General features: G+C 35.1%; 1 protein-coding gene across 1 annotated transcript in view; it reads right to left on the reverse strand.

Moving 5' to 3' along the window:
* The window catches only part of HDX (highly divergent homeobox), a 317,694-nt gene extending 302,324 nt beyond the window's left edge, over nt 1–15,370 (reverse strand). The window contains exon 1 of the mRNA XM_053581081.1: nt 15,244–15,370. The gene's annotated coding sequence lies outside the window, so the exon portion shown is untranslated. The remainder of the gene's footprint in view (nt 1–15,243) is intronic.
* Nucleotides 15,371–16,338: the final 968 nt, after the last annotated feature.

The following is a 16,338-nucleotide window of genomic DNA, read 5'->3' on the forward strand; positions in this document are numbered from 1 at the left end:
GTCTAACCCACAGTGTAAAAGTGTTAACTTCTCTCCACATCTACAACTTTGGGACTTTGTGATGTGAACTATGCTCACTGGGGTTAGGTGATATCTCAGGGTGGTTTTGATTTTCCCTTCTGTGATGATTAGGAACAATAAGCATTTTTCATATATTTTATTAGCCATTCATATGTCTTCCTCAGAGAAGGTTCTGTTCATATCTCTTGCCCAATAAGATGAGATTGTTTAATCTTTTTGTTGATTAGTTTGTGTTTTCTGTAGATTCTAGTTTTCGACCCTTTATTAGACTTCTAACACAGAAATATCTTTTCTTATTCTGAAGGTTGCCTATTTGCTACAACTGTTGTGTCCTTAGATGCGCATAACCTTTTCAGTTTAATTAAGTCTTGTTTGTTTATTTTTATTGTGTTGACATTGCCACTGAAGTCTTCTTCATGAAATCTTTCCCTAGTCTGACATCATCATAAGTTTTTCTCTACTTTCTTCTAGGATTTTTATCATGTCTTACATTTTAAGTTTTCTATCCACCTTCAGTCAATTTTGGTAAATGGTGAAAGGTGTGGGTCTAGTTTCAGTCTTTTACACGTGACTATCCATTTCTCCCAGCACCATTTATTGAATACAGATATTTTACCCCAGTGTATGCTTTTGTTTGGTTTATCAAAGATCAGATGGCAATAAGAGACTGGTATCATCTCTTGGTTTTCTATTCAGTTCCATATGTCTAAGTATATATTTCTGTGGCAATACCATGCTGTTGTGATCACTGTCAACTTGTAATATAACCTAAAATCTGCTAGAGTGATGCTTCCAGGTTTGTTTGTATTTTTTTCCAAGAATAGCCTTGGCTATATGGGTTATTTTTATGGTTCCATACAAAACGAAGAACTAATTTATCCATTTCTTCTAAGTATGCTGTAAGTGTTTTAATGGGGAATGCATTGTATCTGTAGATTGCATTTGATAGTGTAGACATTTTAACAATGTTGATTTTTCCCAGAGAAGAGCATGGTATGTTCTTCCATTTGTTAATGTCTTCTACTATTTCTTTCTTAGGGCTTCATAATTATCTTTGTAGAGATCCTTCACTTTTTTTTATTAGAAAAATAATTCTTTATTACAATATTTAATGGAGAAATAATGTTGAATGCTTTAACAGTAGAATCAAATAAGATAAACAGCCAGAAACTACATATTTTATTTATTTATTTATTTATTTATTTATTTGCTGTATTGAGGTACAACCTATAATTTCACAAATTAATAACAATTAAAATAATAAATGTAATTCATTTTAATTTTATACTTTGATGGATTGTTTTTACTAGATCATAACTGTGTATATTACTGCAATAATTTATGGGGTACAATGTGCTGATTTTATATACAATTTGGAACATTTACATCAAACTGGTTAACATAGCATTCAGCTCACTTATTTAATTGTTGTGTTTAGATATTTATACTCTACTATTAATATATTTGACATATAGCCTTGCAATATGCACAGTAGGTGAGGTACCACCAATTAACTTCCCTCCACCTTTTCACCCCCCTCACCTCCCCTTGCCCTTCTCTTTTCTCTTTTCTAGGCTACAATTGTGTTTTACCTTTCATATGAAAGTGTAGGTGATTGTATACAATATTATTATGAAATCAATATATAATCATCTACACTTCACCTCTTTTGTTAGGCATATTCCTAGGTATTTCATTTTTTTGAAGCTGGTGTGAGGGGAATTGTGTCCTTTGGTTCTCAACTTGGCTGTTATTGGCATATGCAAAGGCTACTGATTTGTGGGCACTGATTTTATACCCTGAGATGTTACTCTATTCCTTAAAACAGTGAAAAGGAAGGAACCTTCCCCAACACACTCTACGAAGGAAATATCACTCTGATACCAAACCCAGGAAGAAACCCAACTAAAAAGAACAACAGACCAATTTTGCTAATGAATATTGATGCAAAAATACTCAGTAATATCTAAGCTAATAGATTACAACTACACATTTAAAAAATTATACATCACGATCAAGTAGGCTTCATTCCAGAGATGTAAGACTGGTTTTAGATATGCAAAACCACAAATATAATTCACCATATCAATAGGACCAAACACAAAGACCATATAATTCTCTCAATAGATGCAGAAAAAGCATCTGGTAAAATTCAGCATCCTTTTCTAACAAAAGCACTTAAGAAAATAGGTATAGGTGCCACATTTCCTAAACTGATTAAAGCCCTCTGTGACAAAATCACAGCTAACATCATATGAATGTAGTAATACTGAAACATTTTCCACTTAGAACTAGAACCAGACAAGGTCGTCCTCTATCGCCACTACTATTCAACATAGTGCTGGAAGTTCTAGCCAATGCAATCAGGCAAAAGAAGAATATAAGGAAGTCCAAATGGGGGCAGAGGAGGTCAAATCTTGCTCTTTGCTGATGGTATGATCTTAGACTTAGAAAACCTTGGCGACTCAACTGCAAGACTCCTGGGAGTGATCAAGAAGCACAGTACTCTCTCTTTTTTTATTTTTTATTTTTTCATTTTTTGCAGTTTTTGGCTGGGGCCCAGTTGAAACCCGTCGCCTCTGGTATATGGGGCCAGTGCCCCCACAGGACTCCCTCTTGATGTTTCTTTATGTCAGAAAAATCTAGAATTGCCCTTATTCTTGATTTATCTCAAATTCTAGCCCCTGCCCTGAACTCTGAATTCTGTCTCCTCAACTTAGAGATACTACTGGGATATCTGGACTTACTTTCACTGAGCTTTTGTCTGGAAACTTTCCCAAGGCAGTGAAATGGGACACTCATAAGGCTTGTCATATCTGTTCCCCTTCTCTCAGGAACCACAGTCATCTGATGCTTTTTGTCAAGGTTCAGAAATTCATTGTTTCTCTTTGTTCTCTCTCTCTCTCTGTGTGTATTTGATATTTAAGATGAAAGAGTAAAGCCTATTTATGTTACTTCATCATGGCTGCATAAAAGTTCAGGTGGCCTTTTTAAAGTGGGAACATGAAGAGTCTGGATACCTCCATACTTGTTAAACTTTATTTCTTACTAGTCTTTTTACCTTAGCAGAGGTAACTGCTGTCTTGAACCTCAGTTCCTTCTTCTAGAAAATAGGGTCAGAATACCTATTTTCTTTTTTACATGATGAATTATTTTATACTTGATAAACTATAATGTGTTATCCAGTTTAATTTTTTTAAACAATTGCTGTTTATATCACCAACTGGCCATTCCTACTTGGAAAAAATATTTTCACAGGTACCAATGCACTCCTATACCATCTATATATAAACCTCATGTGAAGGAAATGTACATAACTATATTTTCATGGCTAAAGGGAGACTGATCCTGTGACCTCTGCCTATGTGATAAGAGTTTGACCTTTTGAAATGTTGAAGAATTCAAAAGTTAAGCACATCAATAGCTGTGTACATATGTAGAGGCCTGTGCAGAAATATTATGAACTTAATATTGAAAATAAAAGAATATTATATTAAACTAGGTGAATTATTCTATTTGAACTAAGTTATTGAATAATGTTTTATTTAGCAAATGTTTGATTAATATACAGTAATGAAGTGATACTTTGAACTTAATGAAATTTGAATACATTTAAGATAATTGCAATTATAAATCCGTTTTCAGGAGCTATCACTTTAACCTATCATTTACTTTTAAAGATCCTCTTCTTCACAAAAATAGCTCTCTACTTATCTTATTTAAGAATTAACTTTCTAGAATTTACAGATATTGCAAAAATAAATTCCAATATCTTCTAAGCATAAAGTCTAGTAACAGATATCCTGTCTATTCTAATATTGTGGAAAAGATATTCATTATCTGTTTGTTGGGTTATCATTTACTGAAATGCATTGTACACATATCTTACCTTTTTAGCATTGCAATTGGCCTCTATCACTTAGATGTAAATATGATATGGAAGAAGGTTTTAATAACAACCTAGCACATGACTTTCTCAGGGCACAAATTGTAAACTGACCTCACTGTAAAAATATTAAAATTCTGTCTTATAAATATTCATCATTCCAGCTACATAAAAATCTACATATATATTCAAAGTGACATACATAGGAATTTCAAGACATTTTAATGTACATATCCTCCATACAAATATGGGAAAATATATACATCTAAAGCAACATAAACATCTATAGTTACAACCCTAGTGAATAAATTCTAAAGAGAGTTAATGTTTCACCAAAAAAAAAAAAAAAAGCATTAGGAAGTACATATCCTGTATCTCAGGATGTTTCATCAATAATAATAATTTATTAGCATTCAATGACACTTGCTTTTATCGTGGTTAATATGTTAAAATAAAAAATACCTATGAACTATAAATAATTTATACACTCGGACGCCAAAATTCATATTATTTTTTTCTTCTTTTTTTTATTGTTAAATCATAGCTGTGTACATTGGTGCAATCGCCTGTACCCATTCTAAGATGCACCATAGATGTGGCCCCACCCATTACCCTCCCTACACCAAAAATTCCAATTTCAAATGGATAATCTCAAGTTGTAAGACAGAAACATAAACAGGGACTCAACTGGATAACTGATTTCCTTGTATCTTTAGCTCTGTTTTTGTACAATCCTACGTGTATACACCCAGACAGAATATATGACAAATAATGAGCAGTGATATACAGTACTAGCTCCAGGTGAGCTTAATAGCACCTTGATCCATAAATATTTGTTGAATAAATTTTCTTTGTTTTTACATACCTAATTCAAAATAAATTGTGCAAATAATCACTTCTACCTTTCACTGGATAAAGCATTTGAACTATGAGAAGCATTAACTGTTAACATTTCACAATCTTGCAATTCATGGTCTAGGTTAATATGTTTAAAATGTAGGTTGTATTTTAATTTACTAATGAGGGAATCACTATAAAATTTCCTATATTCTCACATTGAAAAATTTATAGTAAATAAATTGTCCGTTATTTCAAAATAATTTGTGTCCCTTGAATTTCACTATATTAAGAATATATACATATTCATTGTATCTCAACTATTTTTTTATCATCCACATTACTCTACCCTCTTTATCACCTTGCTCCAATGTTTGATTGGTGGTTAAAATTTGTTTAAAAGATTAAAATCAATAAATAAAATAAAAGATTAAAACCTTCATGTTCTTGTTAGCTATTAGTGTATATTCATTTTAAAAGTTTGTATTTATGTCTTTTGTCCACTTTTTAATGGGGTCGTTTGATCTTTTCTTGATGATTTAATTAAGTTATGTGTAGATTCTGGTTATTAGTCCTTTATTGGACGTATTACATGCAAATATTTTATCCCATTCTGTAGGTTGTCTATTTGCTCTATTGATTGTATCCTTGGCTATGTTGAAACTTTTTAGTTTGATAAAATCCAATTTCTTTATTTTTGTTGTTGCTTTGATTGCTTTTGGTTTCTTCTTCATAAATTCTTTGCCTAGACATAAGAGATTTCCCAACATTTTCTTCTAGAATTTTTGTAGTTTCATGTCTTAGATTTAAGTCTGTTATCCATCATAAATTAATTCTTGTGAGTTTGAGAGGTGCAGATCTTGTTACAGTCTTTTAAATGTGGCTATACAGTTTTCTTAGCACCATTTATTAAATAGAGATTTTTTTTCTCACTATATGCTTTTGTATGCTTTGTCAAAAATCAGATGAGAATATGAGGATAGCTTCAAATCTGGGTTCTCCATTTTATAACCATAAGTTTATGTCTCTTGTCTAGTACCATACTGTTTTGGTTACTACATCCCTATAGTATAGCTTGAAGTGTAGTAAAGTGATGCCTCCAGATTTCTTCTTATTGTGTAAGATTTCATTGGCTATTCTGGGTCTGTTCTGATTCTATACAAAGAATAGAACTACTTTTCCTTGATCTGTGAAAAATGACATTGGTACTTTAAGGGGGATTGCATTGAATCTGTAAATCATTTTTGGTAGTATATATATTTTAACAATATTGATGCTGCAATCCATGAATATGATATGTTTTTCCAAGTGTTTACATCCTCTGCAATTTCTTTCCTCAATGTTTCAAAATTCTCCATAATGCTTAACATCTCTAATCATCAGGGAAATGAAAATCACAACCACACTGAGATATCACCTAACCCCAGTGAGAATGATGCATATCAAGAAGTAAACTAGTTCATCCTTTATGAAAAGTAGTGTAGGAGATACCACAAAGAACAAAACATAGACCTACACTTTGATTCAGCAATCCTACTATTGGATATTTACCCAAAGAAAAAAAGGAATTTCATTTAAAAAGACAATTGCACACTAATGTTTATAGCAACACAATTCATAATTGCAAAGATGTGGAAACAACCCACGTGCCCATCAATACATAAGTGGATTAATAAAATTTGGCATATGTATACAATGGAATACAACTCATCCATAAAATAATGATGACCTAGTATTTTGTAACAACCTAGATGTAACTGGAGACAGTCTCCTAGGTAAAGTATCACAAGAATGGGAAAACAAACACCACATGTACTCAATATTAATTGGAACACGTTGGTTAACATTAATGTGCACATATGAAAACAATACTATGGGCAGCGTCTGTGGCTCAGTGAGTAGGGTGCCGGCCTGTATACCAGAGGTGGCGGGTTCAAACCCAGCCCCGGCCAAAAACTGCAAAAAAAAAAGAAAAAGAAAAGAAAAGAAAAGAAAGCAATACTAAATAGAATTCAAGTAGGTAGGAGGAGGGAAGAGTGGGTGAGCAAATTCACACTTTCTGGGTGAAGAGCACACTTAGAATTCTACTTAAAATATACAAAGGCAAACTATGTAACCAAAATATAGTATTCTGAAATAAAACATAAATGATTAAAACCTCGTTTCTTCATGGAGATTAGACATTCTTTTAGTGTGTCCTGAATCAGATTTGCATAGTACATGTTAAGAATTCAGGGTAGTTTGCTCATGAACAAAAATATGGTCTAACCAATTCTCTAATACCTCCCATTCCTAATTTCACTCTAATCTGCAAAAATCTTAGGGGAATAAAGTTTAAGTATATAACCATTCTTTAGGAGTTAGAGGAAGATCCTTAAAGCACACCATCTACCAGTAAGTATGTAATGTTATACAAACAATACATAAATACACACAAATTTAATCAATCAAATAGTGAAAGAATAAATTTATACCCACAAAAAAAAAGAGAATCCTTGCACACTGTTGGTGGCATTACAACTTAGTATATATTAAGGAAAATAGTATAGAATTTCCTCAAAAAATTAAAAATAGAACATCCTACCATATGATCCAGTAATTCCACTTCTGGGTATGCATGGGTCATAATTATGAACCCTTTGTGATACACAAAAATCAAGAAATGTAAGTTCCGTGTGTATGGAAACAAATGAAACTCTGCCAGCAACACCAATATGCCAAGCGTGATGAAACTTGCATGGGTGAGTCAGAAATAATGTTGTAGACTATGTTTCTCAGAAGTTAAATAATAGACTGTAACTTAGTCTGCCTCAAACTTTTATAGTGACTCATGTATAGGCAAAGGAAATGAAATCAGTATGTTGACAACATTTCTGCATTCCCATGTTCATTGGAGTATTATTCACAATAGTCAAGACATTAAATTGATCCACATGTTCACAGAGATGAATGGATAAGGACAATGTGTTATACATATACAACAGAATACTACTGAGCCTTAACAAAGAAAGAAATAGTGTCATTTGCAATAACATGTGTGAATTTGGAGGACATTATATTAAACAAAATAAGCCAGAAACAGAAAGACAAATGCTGCATGATCTTGTCTGTATGTGGAATCTAAAAAAGTCTAATTCATAGAATCAGAGAGTAGAATGGTGGTGTCTGGGGATGAAGTGGGGGACTAGGTAGATGTTGGTCAAAAGATGAAAAATTTTAGTAAGACAAGAGGAGTAAGTTTAACAGATCCATTGTACAATATTTTGACTATAGTTAATGACAGTGTATTGTATACTCAAAAATTGCTGAAAGTAGATATTAAATGTCTTAACCTCAAAAAGTGGTATGTAAATAATGTATATGTTAATTACTTGATTTAACAATTCCACAATATGTACAAATGCAGCAAAACATCATGTTGTACAACATAAGTATGTAATTTTCTTTTATCAGCTAAAAATAAAATATAAAAATAAAAAAATCCCTACAAATACTTATAATAGACCTAGAAGTTGCTTAATGACGTAAAAGCTTCCCCCGTAAATACAACCCCAAATCTCATAGCCACAAGTAAAAGTCCCTTTCTTATACATCAAAAAAAGAAGACAAAAATGAAAGCAAAATCTTTCCTAGACCAGAAAAATCTATTCTTGGGTCTCTGTTTGGGGTACTTTGCCTTAAGATATTCAATTCTTATTCCATTAAATGTATTTCAATTGTGATTTATGACTATGAAAGAGAAGCGTTATCTTCAAACCTGGTGAAAAAGCTTTGCGTGTGTGTATATGCATGTTGCAGGGTTTCTTTTTAAGATTACTAGTTAAATAAAAACATCAAATTTTAAAATTGTCATAAAACTTGAAGACCTCTGAAAATATGTACTTGAACTGCTAAGGCTCTGCAGTCCTCAATTTGAGAGACACTATCTTGTATCATGTCTGTGGCAGTAAGGTAGAAAGCGCATGTTACTGTCAAATCATAGGCATATCTATGTTTAAATAATAGGATTAACATTATCTCCTAATGTTTTCCTTGGCACCACATTTCTCCTGCCTAGTCATATTTCTCATGTGCATATAAGACACAAAGGTAGTGATTGTTATACAACTAGCATGCTTCTGTGTCTTTCCTCATAATTATAAACCTTTGTTGTAATCAGATGAGATTTGAACTTATGAAATATATTATCTTGTATAAGAAGTCAGATTTTATTTTACATGGGTGCTTCTTAGGCTTTAATGTGTACATAAATCATCTAGGGATCTTGTTAAAATTCAGATTCTGGGGTCGGTTGTGGTGGCTCATGCCTATAATCCCAGCACATGGGAGGCTGAGGAGGGTGGATTGCCTGAGCTCATGAGTTCGAGACCAACTGGAGCAAGAGCAAGACCCTGTCTCTAAAAAATAGCCCAGCATTGCGGTGGGCGCCTGTAGTTCCAGCTACTTGGGAGGCTTAGGCAAGAGAATCACTTAAGCCCAAGAGTTTAAGGTTGCTGTGAGCTGTGACACCACAGCACTCTACCGAGGGTGACAAAGTGAAACTCTTTCTTAAAAAAATAAAATAACAAAATAAAATAAAATTCAGATTCTTATCAGTGTGTCTAGGGTGGGACAGGATATTTTGCAGTTTCTAAGCAGTTGCCAGGTGATGCCTATTCTGTCATCGTGTGGCACACGCTTGAGTAGCAAGAATTTAATAGATAGAATTTAACAATCCCTACCAAAAATGTAAATTGGCTCCATATCACAAGCAATACTGAATTCAAAAAACCTCTTTCTACACTAGTATTAGTAGTTGGTAGGGGGAAAAAAAAACTCAAACTGACTTTGAATATCTTCTAACATTTCATTGATGATAAAAGTCAGCCTATAAGATCTAAATACAATGTCAGACTGGCTACTTTGATTGCTGGCATATGTATTCAAAAATAAATTCATTTGGTTACACTGTTGTTAAAGAACTGTAAGGATGTGTCAAGAGTGAGCATTCTAATCCTTGATGCAATGATCCACACGAATGGAGAATATATTTCTTCTTCTACATTTTATGATGCCCTGGGTCTCTTCCAATTGTTGCTTGCTCAGGAGATTTTAACAAAACAAATACCTGATCTATGTAAGGGCAAAGCTATTTGGAAAATGGGGCTCAGATAATTACCTTCTCAAATAGCACAATTCCATCCACAAAACACGCAGTAAATAGATCAAAGTCACCAAATAAGAACGTGTTAAAGCAACAAATTAGTGTGACAGAAAACTTATATAATCTTATAAACTATTCTTCCATAAAATCCAATGAAGAAGTGATTTTATCATTGGTTTGCTTCATAGTAAGAAAGAATATGGGGGCAGCGCCTGTGGCTCAAAGGTGTGGGGTGCCAGCCCCATATGCTGGAGGTGGTTGGTTCAAACCCAGCCCTGGCCAAAAAAAAAAAAAGAAAAAAACTGAAAAAAAAGAATATGGGTCCACATGCTTTCTGCCAATTAAGCCATTATATGTCAACACATTGACCCCGTTTCCCATAAACATTAGCCTTTATATTAAAAAGTCATTTCCACTGAGAGAAAAAGAGAATTTCCATGGGCATTAGAGGCTCATAAAGAGAGAGAAGTTGGGGAAAAATATATCTTTATAGATATAAAGGAAATTAGAAAAAAAATAAAAGATATGCCTCACTCTAGCTCCTTAACCTAAAACCTAATAGCCTAGTAGTTAAGCATGCAGCATTTAGAATGACATCTACCATTTAATAGTTGAATGACCTTGTCCAAGCACCATCCACAAATGCTTGTTTTCATGAAAAAAGTGCCTACAGGAGATACGTAAGCCACATGTTTACATGTCTTTTTTAACAATCACAAAAGAAAATCTTCCCAACTCCAAGAGAAGAGAGGGAAAGGAGATTTTTCTTGAATTTTTGCCACTCTGCCAACTACCATGTTTAAGTATTTTAAGGGTAAACCCAGTTGGACATAAGTCTAGTTGTAAAACAACAGGACACCAATAAAGTAGGATGTGGTGAGTGGGCTATGGCTGGCAGGGCCCCCACAGCCTGAGAAATGCTCAGGGAGCAACCCCCAACCACTTCTCCTCCTCTAACAACATTCTTTCCACCTGCCAGAAGTCACACATAGCCCATGCATACTTTCTTTGTTATGGGCAAGCACAGTTCTTCCCTTACCCTATGTGCTAAGATTTATGCAACCTTGTTAAGATGCTGTATAAATAAAGCTGTTTTAATGGTTCAGAGGCTGGCTGCAGCCAACAACTGAGTCAGTCCTCCGGATGCCATCCTATCTCTCTTCTCATGTTGTTTTGTTCTTGTGTGTGTCCCTCTTCATTTCCCACCTTTCCACTGAGGTCAACTCTTCCTCCTTCCATCGGGTCTCAAGAGATCCCTCTCTTGTGCCTGTACGCAACAGTAGAACAGGTGCTGTTACAGGTTTCTTTACATATGGCAGATATACAGTGATGTTTAATTAACTGAGAGTATAACATCAAGTATTTAGTTGCCATGTACCTAGATCTCTGGTATCCAGGAATTTTTGCTATTAGTTGGCACAAGGATGATTCCATTTGACAGACAAGCTTCTATTTATTGCCTTGAAATTTTATGCATACTGGAAAGGTCTCAGGGTGTCGGTGACAGTTTCTGAATACTCTAGCTCTCTTCTTATGCAGACTACATCTCTATAGAATTATCGTTGTTTACTTTTCAACCAGTATGCCCTACTACAGAGTACTCAAAGCAAGTAAATTAAGACGTCAACAATTTCAGTTTTAACTCACTGATTCTACTGTAAAATCAAATTAAACAATTCAAATTTTTTATCTAATTTTGGATTACACTACACAAAAATGTAATTCTTTCTGGAAGTACAATAAAATTGTGAAAGCACAATGAATTAAGTGTTTTTAAATATATATTTTATATAAAATCTCATACCATCTTTTTTCCATGAAGACTGAGACACTGTGTTTAAAACAAACCCTAAATTAGATGTAAGCATACTGCATTTGGTCAATCTTAAAAATCATTGGTATGGTGTTAATGGAAACCCCGCATCTCTCTCTCTTACACACACACACAAACACATCCACAAGCATACACAATTTGGAACTGGGCTAAGATTACAGAGATTTAGATCCTAGTTAAATCTCTGCCAAAAATTCATTGCATAGCCTTGGTCAAGCAGAAGCTGGTGATTACAAGTCAAACAGACCTACATTTGTTTCCCAATTGTGACATCTAGTAGCTGCATTGCCCTACAAAACTCAATTGCCTTGAACACCTGTTTTGTCATTTGTATAACGGGATATTTTACTAGAAGCCATTTCCTAAGGATGTTGTGATGTTTAAATGTGATAACACATAAATTTTTTAGCACAATGCCTGGCACTAAGTGCTTAATAAATATTAGTGATCCCTAATTCTGGTAAGGTACATCACTCACCTAAACTTCAGATTAATCATTTATAAAATTGGAAGAATGGCTTATGATTTGAATATCCCTTCTTACTCAAACTCTACAGCTTAAAAGACAAAATCCAATGTTATTCTTTCATTCAGATAAAAATTATAAAACAAATATTAAAATACAAACACCACACTCTACTTTTTCATATTCTATTTTAGGATCTCTAAAATTAACAACAAACTAAAATCACATTCTATCCAAAGTTGCCTAATTTTGAACAGTTTTCTCTGTTGGTATACATGCAAATATCTAGGAGGTCTTAATTACTATGAAAGCTGGCTATAGGCTAAAATATCTTTGAAGGTATCCACACAATATGGGTAATAAGAAAAAAAGTCAAATAGAAAGGATTTTACCTTATACTAAATCACATTCATAGTGCCCTTACAATATCTATAATGATTTTCTAATGTACAGGTTATAACACCCTGCTGGACTTCTTTTTAATCCTTTCCTAAGCAGAAAATCTTTATGTGATATTGGGATGGTGTCTCAAAGTGAGGCAGCAAAGTCAAATGTGTAAAAAGCCTCTGTATTAAACCATAATCACACTGTCATTCATATAAAACTTGAGCTGTGTGAACAATGAAGTTTAAAACCCAACTAGTAGGAAATTGACTACCAATCCATAATAGCAACCATCACAATGATCATCTGTGATTCACTGGATATACAAATCAAAGCTATCAGGGATAATCAATGTAAAAAGGTTAAATATATAAAGCAATGAAAAATAATTAGAATATTCTAAAAGGTACATGATGCAATCTCACCAAAGAGAAATACAGAAAAATGGAATACCTCTTAATTTAGTATTTTTCAAACTGAGAAAATTACAGACAGAACCATTTCTGGGCTAATGTTCCCTTGAACATGTTTATGAAAATATGATGTATTTGGAGCCTACCCACTATATAGATCTCCATATTTCCCTTTATCTGACTTATATTCAAGTTTATTTCGTCATTGCAGGGGTCCCTTGCCTGCTAACAATAAGTTTTTGCATTTAACACATATACAGCTTGCTCTATAACAATATCACATTGTTTCACAGGAAATTGTTTTCTAGGGAGAAAAAAAGAACATATGTAGCTAGAGCTATTTTGATTAGTCAGTCAGGTGCTGTGGGAAGATGATAAAGAAGTAAATGTCATGGTCCTTACCCTTAAGAAGAGATTGAAAATCTCTCTGAGGAGTCCATTCTAACAACACACACATGCATACACAAACCAAATAAAAAGATAATACAAATCAGGTTACATGAAAGTAACAAATAAAAGAATTAATGTGGGAATTCTAGCAAAAGTCAGCTAACAATTGGGTTAGACTTAAAAGGCACTTATGGGTGCCTCAGCTTTGAGCTGAGCTTCCAAAGTGGGCAATGTGGAGAATGTAGAAGAGAGGACATCCTAAGTGAAAGGTATGGCAGTGATGTGATAAGTGTGAGGACTGGAATGGAGGAAGATTTTTCAGGGAACATTCAGGAGAGTTGTGCATTAAAGAATAAAGGAAAATAAGATTCCTATGGTACAATGAGACCAGATTACAAAATTCTTTTAAATCCAGGTGGAATTTGTCTTGGAACAATAGAAAGTAGGGAGCCCAAAATATTTTGGTGAAAGAAAATACCTTGAAAGAAGTATTCAGAGACTATTAGCATTGTGGTATAAATTAAGGCTTTGGGGCATAGGTAAAGACTGCCTAGCAAGTGTCTGTTGTGATGAGAGGGGTAGTGATGGGATTTTAGGATGTGAAATAAGGGGGGAATTGTGTGAGAGGGCTTGCAAAGGAAAATTCACCAAGACTCAGCAATCCTTTAACTACAAGAAATGGAGAAAAATCCAGATTCTTCTGTGAAATAGATCACATCCATGATAAGATGGTGGAGAGCAATTAATAGCACTACTGTACAATTTCTCCACCAAGGACATACAGGCATGTTGCTCCTCACAATTTCTGAGTAATAGAATCACTCCGAATTAAGTAGTGTTGAAGAGGTCCCTCAAAATAGTATTTGACTGCAGTGGTTCTAGCAGAGATGCACAGGAAGAAGAAAGAGGGACTCAGCACCAAATCTGGAACCAAAACTAAAGACTTATAAGACACTATCTCAAGGAAAAAAGAAAACAAAGAAAAATTTCCTACGCTGAGTTTCCAAAACGGATTTCACTCTGTCTCCGGGGTTTAAGTTGAAAGTCACTGTTAACCCACATCAAAGAGCTCCTTTAAGATTAATAGATGTACTGGAACACTAATTCGTGTTTATTTTTCTCCAAAGGTTTCTTATTTGAGGATTTCTATTCCACAAATTCATTTCTGAGTGTTTCCTATTGTTCCACACCTAATATCTATGGATTAAGAAACTGCCTTCTCCAAATTTGTCAAGCCCATTTTGAGCCTGGGTATACTCAGTAGGCCGGAGTCAAAGTAACAGGCAGATACCCTGCCCCATCAATTAGTACTGGAAACATCATAAGCACAACTCCCCAAGCCTTCCCATATTCAGCTCAGAAAGAGCTCAACCCTACCTTCTCCAATAAAACGGAAAAAGCGTCTGCGCAAGCTCAGTTCCAAGCCTCACCTCGAAGCACCCTCCTCAGGGTGATAATGCGCAGGCGCAGTGCCCTAGCTGCGGTTGAGCAAGCAAGGCGGTGAGGAATCTGTCCAGTTAAATCTAGAAGTGGTAGAATTCAACCCCTCCTTTTTTAGAAAGCAGGGGTGCCGCTTCCTCCTACAACCGTGCCAGAAGCACGTCTCAAACCTCGTCCTCTCTCGGAGCAAGGTTATTCTTTCTCTGGCAACACCCACTCTATCCCTATCTTCAGGTTTCTAACCTGAAGCTGCTGACAGCCTTCGCTCGGAGGGTACAGGCATTTGGCTCCCCAGAAGCAGTACCAGTTTGTTGGCTGTCTGTTTAGGACACCGAACCTACGCCCCACCCCCACCCGTGAGCAAAGTATTATCCCTCTGCCTTGCCCGCCCTCCTTCGCCCTGCGTACCCACCCAGATTTGGTGCTTACCTCGGGCGTGGTGTGTTCACGGAAGGGATTAAAGGAACTCAGATAGGCTACTGCTGAGACAGGCAGATTCAGCGAGATTTTTCCTGGGTCTCCACTGCTGCCTCAGACAATGAAATCAGCGTGTCCGATCATCAATTCTCCTCATGATCGTGACGTCACAAAAGACAGCAGCCAATAGGAGCCCAGGATCAGCTCTGGACAGTCCCTGGCCTCAGCCCAGAACCTTACAGTAGGGAGGGGAGAGCAGACATGGCTGCTTGCCATTGGGCAGCCTTTTCTCCTGCACATATCAGTTGCATGTTTGGCCAGGCCCCTTGTAGCTCTCCTTCTCTGAATAGCGGTGAACACCCACCATTCCTGCGACTACAGTTACATGCCTCCATTTAAGCAGGTTCTGCCAGACCTTCCAACTTGAGAGTCACTTTCAGCAAAATTGTTTTATATTGCCAAAACCAAAAGATAGTGTAGAGACCTACAGTCTCTTATGGTCAGTGTTCAGTTCACAATTGTATATTCAGTTTCACTAAAATCCAGAAGGTATCCATTGAGCCTTTTGTAGTTTCATTAAGAGTAAGTATACTATTATATGTGACTGGTTGACTCTGGTGACTGGGGTAAGAAATTATGGGTTCCATTCACCTGACTTTATTCTCTGTTCTGACAGAAATTATTTGAGTTATTAGCATTACACCATTACATCAACTATATCCAAACACATGTCAGTATGTGACTTAATATATTCCTCATATTTTCTGAATGCTATAAGGTATTTATAATTCATTGGTCCTCAGATATCATAGAACTTGCAACATAATTTGGAAGATAAGATTAGGATACAGTAAACATTCACAACAATAAGATAGAGTATATAATCATGTGTTAAGTTATGAACTACAGACAAGAGCTACATTGTTGAATGTCTGGAGACATCGGTTGAGGGAAAGTTGAGGAAGCATTTTATATTATAATTAAAACTTGAGATGGTTCTTGAATGGTAGATTAGAAAAGATGGAAGGCACTAACTTAAAAGGAAAGAATAGGCAAAGGTAGAGAAGTATAAATATGTAACACATGAGGTGGTCCATGATGACATCA

Source organism: Nycticebus coucang, chromosome X (genome assembly GCF_027406575.1).
Source record: "Nycticebus coucang isolate mNycCou1 chromosome X, mNycCou1.pri, whole genome shotgun sequence".
Taxonomy (NCBI): domain Eukaryota; kingdom Metazoa; phylum Chordata; class Mammalia; order Primates; family Lorisidae; genus Nycticebus; species Nycticebus coucang.